The following is a 12,735-nucleotide window of genomic DNA, read 5'->3' on the forward strand; positions in this document are numbered from 1 at the left end:
AGGTGCCCGGTGTCCCCACGCCCGCCACCACACGGGCTCCACCAGGGCAAGCGCGCCTGCCCCCTCACAGACGGCGCTGTCGTGACGAGGGAAGGACCCCCACTTTCCGCTGGGTCTGTCCACCCAAACTGGCTCTGGCTCCCTCCCGGGCGCCTGCCGCCTCTGGCCCCCCTCCCTCCTGGCCCCTGTCTGACCGCCCCCACCGCCTGCACCCCCTCTGTGAGCCTCACCCCCCAGCCGGTCAGATGCCCCACAGCCTCCCTCCGCCACTCCTTCTGCAAACACTGACCTTTTCCGTCCTGGGGAACCACGACTGGATGGAGCACGTAGCCCCTAAGCAGAATGTCGTCCCAATTTCCACCTTTCTGTTCCAGATCTAAATACCTTTCCCCTGTCCTTCTTATTCCAGTGGCTCTCTCCGTCCCTGCCTCCCATCTCCCCGTGCCCTGTGCCCTCGTTAGCCCCTTGGCCTCGCCTGCTGGTGGGGGGTCCGGGAGAGCCCCGCACTGTCTTCTGCATCGTGCGGTCTCCCCGGACCCGGGACGAGGGGCACACGGAGCTCAAACCGGAGTTCGTGGACACCTGCTGCGTCAGCACAGGGGACCCACGGGGCCACTCGACGCCCGTGGGGGAGCTGGCTCTAGCTCCAGAGCACAGGAGGTGACCCAGTGCCCCCGCACGGCACATCTACTGGGCTCCCCCTTCTTGAAAACACTGTTTAGTGTAGTGAAATGCACGGAACAAAACTGACCGTCTTAACCACTTCTGAGTGCAGTTGAGGAACGTCAGACGCGCCCTCATGTGGTCCTGCTGCCGCCCCCACCATCCGTCCCCACGACGACCTTCCCCTCTTCCTGAACTTGCCCCATTAAACTCCGTCTGCCCCGCCCCCAGTGCCCCCACCTGTTTGTCTGAACCTGACTCCTCTAGGGACCCTGTGTCAGTGGGACCCCACCGCGGCTGTCCTACATGACGGCCGACTTCACCGAGCACAGTGTCCTCCCGGCTCGTCTACCTTGTAGCAGGTGTGAGGAGTCCCTCCTTTTCCAGGCGGAGGACCGTGTCCTGGGAAGCCTGCCTTGGACCCTGTAGATGCACCTGCCAGGCCTGTGTGCAGCTAAGCACGGGGGGATGGGGGCTCGCTCGGGACGAGCGGGTTTCCCAGTCACTACCGAGGCGCCAGGGGCCCCTGCGGCCCCACCGTGGAGCCCCCAGCCCCACCGACAAGAGCACCACGTTTTACAAAGCGCTTCACACCAGAATTTTCCCCTCTGGCCTCACAAGGAGGCCACGCCTTCATTTCCACGTGGCTTCTCATCCCCGTTTTATGTTCAAAGCTCCCCGTTTTTAGGAGCTCACCACAGGCCAGGCTGCTACCGAGCACTGTGTGTGCAGCCTCTGTTTCAAGGGCACCTAGGTCAGCGTCTGCTGTTAGCCCTAGCCACGGGGGAAGGACAGTAGAGCCCACAGGGCTCACGTAGCTTGTCACCAGGCTCGTGGAGATGTGGCACCCAGCCTGGGCTAACCGCTCCGCTGGAGAAGGAGATATTGAGGCACATAGACCCAGCACAGCCACCTGCGCGCGTGGTGAGGGCAACTCGTCTCATCCTTCCTCATAATCTCGTGACGCGGAGCGCAGCCCACGGGTGGCCCCAGATCGGGATCTCCCTGGTCATTTCACACTTGCCGTGGTCAGTGGAATAGCAGCCCCTAAAGTAGATCCTCACAGGGGGCGCCCGGGGGGCTCGGTCGGTAAAGCGTCTGGCTCTTGATTTCGGCTCAGGTCACGATCCGTTTGTGAGACTGAGCCCCACGTCAGGCTCTACACTGACTGACAGTCAGGAGCCTGCTTGGGATTCTCTCCCTCCCTCTCTCTGTCCCTCCCCAGCTTGCTTGCTTGCTCACGCTCTCTCTCTCTGTCTCTCTCTCTCTCAAAATAAACATTTAAATAAATAGGTAGATAGATAAAATACATAAATAAAATAGATTCTCACTCCCAGAATCTGCAGATGTGATGAAATCAGAGGCCTTGAGATGTGGCAATCATCCTGGATCCTCTGGGTGGACCTGATGTCACCTCATGTCACAGGCAGCAGGGGAGACACGACACACACAGCAGCCAAGAGGCCGTCTGACAATGGCCACGTGCCAGGGGACGCCCAGAGCGCCCAGGAGCTGGAAGGGGCAGGACCACCCTCCCCAGCGGGAGCTCGGCCCTGTGACACCTGGGTTTCAACCTAGTGACACCGAGGTCAGCTCGGGCCTCCGGAACGGTGAAATTCTCCATTTCGGTTGCTTCAAGGCCCCCAGTTCATGGTCCTTTGTCCTCGTGGCCCTGGGACCGAGGCACTCACATGGTGCCCTACCAGAAAATAAGTTTTCGAGGCCTGGAACCAAGTTGGCGGAAAGTGCTAACAGCTCCGGGGGCCAGTTTGGACTCTGACTGTCGTTAACTAAGCTTGAGCTGGGATCACCCATGGAGACGGGAGCTGGCGCTGGGCCCCCAGACCCCTCCCCTCCCTGGCTTCAAAGCCCAGCTCCAGGGACACCGCAGGGCCAGGCGGGCTGACGGGCAGACGGGGGCGGCTGCCCTTTGCTGACGCCAGGGGGACCAGGAGCCCTTGCTTACACTCAGGGACCACAAAACCCACAGCAGGCACCTCTCGGTTGCTATGGAGACACGGCGCTGACAGCATCCTGGTTTGGGGGGCCTTGCTGTGACGGATGCTGTCCCCTGAGCCCCAGGACGGCCAGGGGCCAGTTCCTTCCTCGCCTAGGGCCTCAGTTTCCCTGCTGTGAAACGAGAACTCTGTTCTGCTTAGTGGCCCTCAGCCTCTGGGCAGGGCCCTGGGGGCCTCAGCCGCAGGCTGGGAGCCATACCTGCGCAGTGGCTGCAGGCGCAGGGCTGTGTGCAGGAGACACCCCTGAGCTAGGTCCCCACCCCAGCTCTCTGAAAGACAGTCACGGCATCCCAGGAATTCTCCTCTCCCCCCCACCCCCCGGACAGGCTGAGGCTCCAGAGGCAGCGTGACCTCCCAGCCACTTTGCCCCCTAGCACAGCCCTAACCCCCCACCGCCCCCTGCTTCTCCCCAGCCTCTGTCCCCCCCCAAGCTCTAACTTGGCCCCCTAGCACAGCTCTAACTTGGGGAGCCACCACTGGGGAGTCAGGAGGGACGGGAATGGCACCCCAGCTCGAGTCCCTAGCCAGCACATGCCAGCCCCACTCAACCCCAGGACAGGCTCAGGTTGGGGTGAGTCCCCAGAGCCTTCTCCGTGGGTGACGGAGCCGCATCACCGCCCACCTCCGGGACAATTCCTATGCAGTCACCAAATCTCTCTGCTTAAACCAGATGGAGTTCGGGGGCCCGACACGTGCAACTGTGTCCTCCCGAATAAACTCTGGGAGCTCTGTGCCCAGTCTGGGTGGAGGCCTCTCAGTCCTCCCTCTCCGGATGCTCCCGCCGGCCCACAGGTATGGTCTGGGCCAGTGTCCCCACGCTCCTCAGTGCAGGGGGGCGGGGGCAGGGGGGGAGCCCGAGTCAGCACCTAGTCCTTGCAGGGAGGAGGAAGGAGATGCCCTCCCGCTCATAAAAGCCAACATGGGTTCAGGGGGACAGGAGCCTTCAGAAAACGGCACCACCTCGAACGGACAGCGGCCCGTGCCACGGTTCTGAAGCGACCTTGGCTTGGCTCCTGTTCTGCCACAGGAGAAGGGGAGGGTGCTGTCACCAAGTGATGGCCTGAGAATGTTCCGGAACCCAGCGAGGCAGCAGGTGGGCTGGCCGCCCCCAGCCTGCCCCCAAGGCGGTTCCCTGGCTTCTAGGACAACACGGGATAATCCACAGGTGTGCAAAGCAAGGGGGCTGGGAGCCAATCAGGGGCCATCTGCATATGTTTGCATGTTAATCAGTCTCCTGGTTGAGGGTTCTACCCGGCGTTTTTCCCTGCAATTTCTTTAGTTCATGTGTCCCCAGGCCCTGGTGACCCTCCGGGACCACTCCGTTCACGACGCAGAGCAGTGAGGACACCCTAAGGCCTGTTCAGCCCGGGGTCTCTAGTCCCCTGACCCAGACGAGCTTTGGCTGCTAACACGGCCCCACCTCGAGGACGGAGCCGCCTTCCCCCCAACGCCCTCACCAGGGCCCCGAGGAGAGGGACCTCCTCGAGCCCTCCCGACCTACACACGGCCCGGGGTGAGCCCTGGACCCACAGGTGGGGGACCTTCACGCCACCAGCACTAGCGCCAAGAATTCCAAAGCACAAACCGGTCACTACCCTCCGGCATTTTCAGGCTCCAACAAGAAAGAAGCCACCTAAGTCAACAACCGAGCACAAGGCGGCAAGTGTTAGGGTCTTAGGAGGGGTGGGAACAGAGGTCATGACGCCGGGGGCTGCCCCGGGGGCTTCCTGGAAGAGGTTCCTGGCAGGGGCGACCCCCCAGTGGCCGCTAGTAAAGCTCCCCAAAGCCAAGAGCAGTGTCCCCTCGGCCACACAGGCCGGCCCCCCTGGGAGCACAGGGAGCTACAGACAGGTGTCTTACCTCCACGAGGGGCCACACGGTGCTCCCGGGGGGGACCTCAGGCGGCTCTAACCGCCAGCGGCCCCGCCCGATCCTGTGACATCTAGACGCTGTAGTGAAAACGGCGAAACGGAGGCCTCGGAGCCGGCGGGTCACGCGGGGGACTGGGCGGACCCTTACGAGGCACACCTGCCAGCCCCGCCCACCGCGGGGGAGGGCCGCGAGAAAGGGCGCGGGCTCCCCGCGTTGCGTGGGCAGACAGGGTGGGGGTGGGGGGCGCCGGGCTGTGCGGGACCAGGGGCTGCTGGGAAAGACGCCAAAGGTTACGCACGGGACGCCGGAGACAGAACCGGAAGCGGAACCTGGGCTCCATTCAGGCCGCTGCGATAGGACGGGCGCCCTTAAGGGAGCTTAATGCGTCGGCACCTGCAGGGGATGAACGCAAGGCCGGGCCCCGGGCCTCCCCGGGCCTCACACTTGCCCCGGAGGGCACCACCAGCGCTCTCTGGGCACAGGTTCTGGGCTGGTCCAGGGACACACACTCGCCCCCCGGGGTGGCGCGGCCCTGGCCGCCGCGCCCACGCCCATGGCCAGTAGCCCCTCTGGCGGTTCTCACCGGGACAGCACGCGTCCGAGCCGTAGCAGAGTGAACTTCGTGCAGAAATCAGAACTCAACACGTCTGTGCGGATTTCACGGCCCAGCTGAGCCCACCAGTTACCCAAAGCTTTTCCGCTTTTAGCCACTTGGGCTGGGAAACAGATCCAGAGCGTCGTGCATGGTCCCTGTGGCCTTGAACAGGGGGCTTGCCCCCTAGTGGGCGCCGTCCTGTCATCCTCTGGCCTCAGGGGCTTGGCCAGCTGGCGACACTCACGCCTCCTCCCAATCAGCTCCTCATAAGTGGAATTTAAGAAGCAAAACATTAACATAGGGGAAGGGAAAGAAAAAGACGATTAAAACAGGGAGGCAAAACAGAAGAGTGTTGTACGTAAGGGATGAATCTCTGGTTTCTACTCCGAAACCAATACTGCACTGTATATTAAGTAACTTGAATTTAAATAAATTTTAAAAAAGAAAAAGAAAATTTTCTGCTTTTAACGGACACCACAGAGGCCAGGAGGAAAGTGACCTCAGAAGGAACAGAGACAGGGTCGGGGATGCGAGCCCATCTCGGGGGTCAGGAGAGCAAGGGCTCACCTCCAGGAGACAGGCGGCTGCCTGCCTAGAGGGGTCCAGGCCTCACACACACAGGGGTGAGAGTGCCAGGCAGAGCCCAGAGCCCAAAACCCCCCATCATTAAGGATCACCACACAGGGCTGGTCCTGCCTCCTCAGTGGCTCCCCACTCGCCCCAGCCCCCGCCCCCCCAGCTTCTGCTTAGCAGCGGGGCTGGCCCCTTCAGGGGGCACACTCTTCCAGCTGGGGCACCAGGGCATTGGGGTGGTCTGGGGTGGGGGCTCCCCTACCCCATGAAGCATCTCTGGGTATCAGCGGTGGAAGCTGGGTCCCCTCTCGATGTGGCCCCAGGTAGTCTCTATCCACATTGGAAGACAGTCCCTGGGCCGGCTGCACCCACCACTGAAGGCCATGTTGACAGGGACGGGAAGCAAGGTACCATGACACCCTCGGGGCATCCCCCCCACGAAGAGAGCGTTACAAGCTGTACAGATCTCCCACCCGGAGGCTAACGGCCCTCCGATTCCCACGTGGACTGCAGACTTGAACATCCAGCATTTGGACCCAGGACACCCGACTGTCCTAGTTCATGGGGAGGGAAGCCATCGGCAAAGAGGGTGTCTGCCCCTGTCCTGGCCCGGTGGACAGGTGGGCAGGGCCGACACCTGCAGGACCCAGCTCACGAGCAGAGAGAGGCAGGGCCCTGGGCAGAAGGAGGGCGGCCCTCAGACGCTGCTGGAAGAAGGTTCCTGTGGCCGGGGCGGGGGCCCTGCTGCCTGAGGACCCGAGCCCTCACTCCCGTCGGCCAGCACCTTCTGGGAGGGGTCGCTGGGACCAAACTGGAGCTGGTGGCTGTGCGCCGCTGTCCCTCCCCTGCCTTACACCTGCACAGGTGCAGGAAGGCTGACCGGACCTTCCGTGACCTGAGGTGGTCGGCGCTGGGGCTGACCGCACTGTTGGTGTGGACGCAGGGGCGGCACAAGGGAAGCACCCGGGGGTCCAGGAAGGGCCGGGCCACAAGGGGCTTGAGCAGCAGCAGCGTGCAGTAGGTCACGCACAGGACGACAGAGAGCGGCATCTTGGTGACCTGTGGGAGACGGGCTCAGGCTGGGGGCCGGGCACACGCCACAGGAAGGTGCGGCCACACCTCCCGCCTCGGAGCTGTTTGCGGAGTAGTGATGAGAATATTCCTAAAACAGTGACTCAGGGGCGCCTGGGGGGCTCAGTCGGTTAAGCGTCTGACTTCGGCTCAGGTCATGATTTCATGGTGCGTGGGTTCGGGCCCCGCATCGGGCTCTGTGCTGACAGCTCAGAGCCTGGAGCCTGCTTCGGATTCTGGGTCTCCCCCTCTCTCTCTCTGCCCCTCCCCTGATCGTGCTCTCTCTCTCTCTGTCTCTCAAAAGTAGATAAACATTAAAAAAGAAAACAGTGACTTAAACTCCTACTGCATATCTGCTGGGCATCATGTGACGTCCCCGGCTGGCCTGGTGGATAAGATCACGAAATAGTTCCGTCTCGGGGGGCACCCGGTCACTGCCCTGTGTCCCCAGGTGCACCCTGCCCCCAGACCGCTTAGATTCCCAGCTGGCAAAGGCTGATGCCTGGGACGGGGCCTGGGGGCCCCACGCAGCCAGGAGCACTGGACGGGTTCCCTCGAGATGGTGCCGTCCCGGTCTCCCCTTTGGGGACCAGGAAGCAGAGCTTGGAGGGCTGAGAGAACTCACGGCACGGCATCGCAAGCCCGCCTCCCCCAAAGCCCATCGCGCTCGTGACCGTCTGGACGGCCCCTTTCAGTGCAGCTGCCCCCCTCTGGGCGGGACCCCCGCCCACACCCCACCCCACCCCTTCAGTTCAGGAGTGCGCCACCAGACCCAGAGAGACCTAGGGGGGTTCGAAGCCCACCCCCATGCAGCCCAGGACAGTCCGGCGTCTGAGGGAGTTGGGGTCACCGGAGAGGGGAAGGGGCACGTGTCCAGGCCTCTGGGGGACAGCCACTGGCCTGGCCCAGGTAAGGAGCCTCCGGTGGGGGGGGCTCAGAGCTGAGGGGAGGTCTCCAGGTGGCCCCTCATCCGTTCTGGGGCCGGCCTCTCCCTGCCACAGTCTCCAGGGCCCAGAGGCGGCGGCGGGTGAGGGTGTAGGTGCTGGGTTTGCAGGACCAAGGGACATCCCAGCTCCCGGGCTCCTGCTGTGTGACCTGGGCCGCCTGCTCGCTGAGCCTCTCTGAGCCTCCCTCTCCAGTCACAGCGTCAGGACAGCAAACTCCTTCCCGAACTGTGGCGAGAAGGGGGGCCATGCAGTCGGCACTGTCTTTTGCCCCCGAAAGTGTGACCACCTGTGTGACCAGAGCTCTGAGTCCGGGGCCACACTGCGCCCTGAGTGTGGACACGCGTCTTTGCCACTCTGTGCACCTGGCTCTGTCTCTCCCTGTCTCTGTGTCTCTCTGTATCTCTCTGTCTCTCTATCTCTTTCTGTCTCTGTGTGTCTCTCTGTATCTATTTTCTCTGTCTCTCTTTCTCTCTATCTTTGTCTCTATTTCTATATCTCTTGTTATCTCTGTCCCTCCCTATCTCTCTCTATCTCTCGATCTCTTACTCTCTGTCTCCGTCTCTCTATCTCTCTCTGTCTCTCTTTCCTCTCACATCTCTCTTGCTGGGTCACAGGTGTCCCCTCTGCTCAGTCCTCCCCCTGCCTCCGTCTTTCTGAGCACACCTGTCTCGGGCTGTCTCCCACAGCCTGTCTCAGAGACCCCCATGGCTTCCTCGCTCCCTACAGTCGAAGTCACAAGCACCCCCGACCCCGCCATTCACGCCAGGCCAGTGCGCCCGGCCGCTTCCGCTCAGGGGCCCCCCCACCCCCCCAGTACTTTCTGGTACATGCCTCTCCCCTAAGCCCTGTCCTGCCTCACCTCCCCCCCGCCCCCCACAGGCTGTGTGTGTGCGCCTGCCCCGTGCCCTGTGCTCTGTGCCCCGTGCTCCATGCCCTGTGATCTGTGCCCCGTGCTCTTGTGCCCCGTGCCCCATGCCCCGTGCTCCATGCCCGTGGCCTGTGCTCCTGTGCCCCGTGGCCTGTGCTCCCGTGCCCCGTGCTTCTGTGCCCCGTGCTCCTGTGCCCTGTGCTCCATGCCCCGTGCTGTGTGCCCCGTGGCCTGTGCCCCATGCTCCGTGCTCCCGTGCCCCGTGCTCCATGCCCTATGCCCCGTGCTCTGTGCCCCATGCTCCATGCCCTGTGCCCCGTGCTCCTGTGCTCCGTGCCCCGTGACCCCATGCTCCATGCCCCATGCTCCGTGCCCTATGCCCTGTGCCCCGTGCCCCGTGCTCTTGTGCCCCATGCTCTGTGCACCATGCTTTGTGCCCCATGCCCTGTGCCCTGTGCCCCGTGCCCCCATACCCCATGTCCCGTGCCCCATGCTCTCGTGCTCTGTGCCCCATGCTCCGTGCCCCGTGCCCCCGTGTTCCATGCCCCATGCCCCGTGCCCTGTGCCCCTAGCTTTGTGCCCTGTGCCCCGTGCTCTCCAGTGCCAGGGCCCAGAACTGAGTGCGGGCTGAGCAGTCACCTGGTGAGTGATCAGACGCATGCCTGGCTGCATCCTCTCTCTGCCCAGTTCTGCCTCTGCCCCATCTCCCCGCCCCTCTGCCTACCAACCCCTCCTTTCACACTGCCCCCCTCTGCCAGGTCCACTGGAGACCTCATGTACCTGCTTCCTGGAAGACCAGAAGTCTTTAGACCCGGCCCCTGGGGCCGCCTCTCCTGGGTCCCCACCTCCTGCCAGGCCTCACCGTCCCCTGTGGTGGGGCAGGTGGGACCGTGTGCTCCGGAACAAGGTCCTCCCGATGAGCCCGTACAGGACCATGGCCGCCAGCAGGGGAGTGAGGGCGAAGACGGGGAGTCCAGCAGGCAGATGGGCAGGGAGAGGCTGCCGGACTCCTTGTAGACGCACTGAAGGCCCTGCCTCTCACGGACGCTGGGGTTCCCCAGGAAGAACCAGAGAGGCAGTGGTCACACGTGCCCCCCCCCAGATGCCCACAATGAGCCACTTGGCCCGGGGCCACGGTGCACGCAGTCTGCACCCGTGTTGGGTGGCAGATGGTGACGTGCCTGCAGCCACAAGGCGGCCGTGTTGGGCCCTGGGGCCGCGGGATCAGGTGAGCCCTGTGCGTGCACGTGTGTGTGCATGACCAGCTTGGCCCGTCAGGTTCCCCATCTGGTCCTGTCACAGAAGAAGTCGAGGGCCACGGGGATTTAGGGCGCTAGGTGGCAACCTCGAGGGCTGGAGGAGCAGGGTGCCGGTCCTGAGGGGAGGGTGGGAGGACGTGTGGGAGGGGCTGCCCCGAGGGCCGTGTCCCCTGAGGCCCACCGGGCTCAGCCACGTCTGCCGCAGGCCCAGGGACCCCAGTGTCCTTTCACAGACCTCCGACCTCTGCGAGAGCTCCAGTGAGTTTTTAGTTGCCAGCCCCCAAAGGTCTCCAACTGAGGCAGCCAAAGACATCACACACCCCTCGTCCACCGGCTCAGAGCCTAGACCGGGGTCCCCAGCCTGCCATGCCTAGGCCACGGGATCAACCAGCGTGGGCCGGTGGCGGAGGCCCCTGGACTCCAGGCAGCGACAGCCCAGGAAAGTCAGGACCGGGCCAGAATTTGGATGTCAGAGGCCTCAATCGTGCCCCCATTCTGTGTGGCCCTGGACGAGCCACCTAGCCTCTGAGCCAGCCTGCCCAAGACCACGCAGCTAGGAAGGGGCGGAGCCGGGTTTGAACCCAGTCAGCAGGCTTCAGAGCCCACACGCTCAACTCTGGGCTACTTTGCCCCTCGGGGCTAACATCAAAGCTGGAAGGAGCCCACGAGAACGTCCAGTGCAAATGCCCACTTCCCAGATGGGGAAACCGAGGCCCAGAGGAATGTAGGATCGCTTGGCGTCTCGTGGCAAGTTAGCAGCGGAGTTGAGGGAAGAGCCCCTCTGACTCCGGGCCTCCCGGGGCCTCACCCCTGTTCCCCTCTCTGGACACGGGGAACAGGCCTTCCCGCTCAGCCGAGGCTCAGCATCCAAGGATCCCGGGCGGGAAGTGCTGTGTGGGAGGCAGAGGCCTGAGGGCCAGGGAGCGCCTTCTCTCCCCCGCAGATGCCAGGACGGAGCGGGAGGAGACGCCGATGCCCAGGAGCTGCAAGTAGGTGGTGCCCGGGCAGCCCAGAAGACCCACTGCCCAGCCAGGCCGCCAGCGACATTGGGCAGCCCCCCGGCCGCCAGCACGGTGAGGTCCGCCAGGACCGGGCTGACCAGGTAGCAGCCGCTGGGGACGTGCACGCCCCGGACGGTCACCAGGACCACCACGGCGTTGCCCAACATGCCAGTCACGTACACGAGGACCAACCTGTACTCAGTCGGGCCCGGGTCAGCCTCTCCAAGGGCCGGGGGCGCGTTGCGGGGATTGTCGTGGTGGCCGACCGGGTGCCGGAGCGGGCGAGAAGGGGGAGCTCCGGGAGGCATCCCCGGTCAGCGGGGCCGGGCCCGTGCACGCGCAAGGCCCAGCCGACACCTGCAGTCCTATAAGCCAGGCCCCGAGGGACACCAGGGACCCTGTGCTTGTGAGGCTGCTGTCTGGCCAGACGAGGGGACAGAACGGGGAATACACATCCGAGTCTCCGCGGCCAGTCTGAGCCACCCGCGAGCCTGTTTCCTGGTGCACGTAGACAGCTGACAATCATACCTCACGCGCAGGACCGTGGGCAGGATCGGTCTGGGTAATCACTCCCTGGGCCTAGCACATCCTGAGTGCTCAGAGGTCAGCTGGCCTGTGTCGCAAGGAAGCCACACGGCACCTCAGCCTCAGTGAGCTCATCTGTGAAGTGGGGAGACTCAGGGACACGGTGAGATTCTGGAGAAACAGCAGGGCACGGAAACTTCTGGACCTAGAGTCTGGTTTGATGTCTGCTGCTTAGCGTTAGCATTAAGGTTCCAATCTCCCTGAGCCTCGGCAGCCCCGTCTGTCAGTGGGGCTGACGGCAGCTCCCTCCTCTCGTGCCGCAGGGAGCAAGCTCGATCAGCACACCGGGGTCGTGTGACGCCCACCCTGGGTCGCCCAGGAGCCGAGCCAGAAGCCAATGACTGGCTCTTGCCAGCAAGCCCCGGGCCGGGGCTGTGGCACACTCTTGCACCGGAAACGGCCCAGAGTCACTCCTCCCCTCCGCGGGCGGCCCCGCCCTGCTCCCCCGTCAGCCAGGCCGGCCCCCTTTGGGCCCGGAGTGGGGACAGGTGAGCAGCAGGGGAAGCTGAGGCAGACCACGCGCTGAGACACCCAGCAGGCCGGGGCTTGGCCCAGTCCTGCCGGCTCTAAGTGGCCAAGAGCCCCCGCCGCAGCCCCCACGGGGCAGGGACCAGGGCACAGAATTGGGGCAGGGCCGGGTGTGCCCTAGGACGCTGCCCACACACCTGCACACGCACAAAACACGCAGACATGCACACACACACACACACACACACACACACACACACACGAGCTCTCACGGACCCTCCTCAGCAGATCCGGCACACACGGCCACACACACAGACACGACACACCCTGACACACCCACATGCAGCACACACATCTTCCTGCACACACATGTGAATGACCCCCACACACACCCTAACACCCAAAACACACAGACCCAAACGCACACGCACGTAGGTGAATCACAGCATAAGCTCACTCACCCCTCCGCCGCCGTAAATACACACACACTGCCCACACTCACGTGGCAGGTGCACACGTGCGTGGAACACACACCCACGCCTGTACTCATAGACGCCTGCACACTTGGATCCACAGGGGCCCCCAGGCCCATCGCTCTCCTGAAAATGAGCCCCCATTCTGTTTGGCTGAAGAGATAGTCAGGCCCGGACCCCAGCACAGCTGCTGCCACCCCCAGGGCCTCAGCTGCCTTCTACCGTGGAGGCTGGCCGCCCCGGGACTGCACCCACAGTCCTCACAGCTGCCCCTCCAGTGTGCGGCCCCCCGCAGTGTGAGCTGGCCCGGTCCCTGCCTCCTCAGGTCTCAGAGGACCTCCC

General features: G+C 63.7%; 1 protein-coding gene across 1 annotated transcript in view; it reads right to left on the reverse strand.

Moving 5' to 3' along the window:
• Positions 1-4,779, reverse strand: part of LOC125158804 (uncharacterized) — a 32,104-nt gene extending 27,325 nt beyond the window's left edge. The window contains exon 1 of the transcript XR_007149511.1: positions 4,542-4,779. The gene's annotated coding sequence lies outside the window, so the exon portion shown is untranslated. The remainder of the gene's footprint in view (positions 1-4,541) is intronic.
• Positions 4,780-12,735: the final 7,956 nt, after the last annotated feature.

The sequence above is a fragment of the Prionailurus viverrinus genome, unplaced genomic scaffold (genome assembly GCF_022837055.1).
Source record: "Prionailurus viverrinus isolate Anna unplaced genomic scaffold, UM_Priviv_1.0 scaffold_38, whole genome shotgun sequence".
Classification (NCBI taxonomy): domain Eukaryota; kingdom Metazoa; phylum Chordata; class Mammalia; order Carnivora; family Felidae; genus Prionailurus; species Prionailurus viverrinus.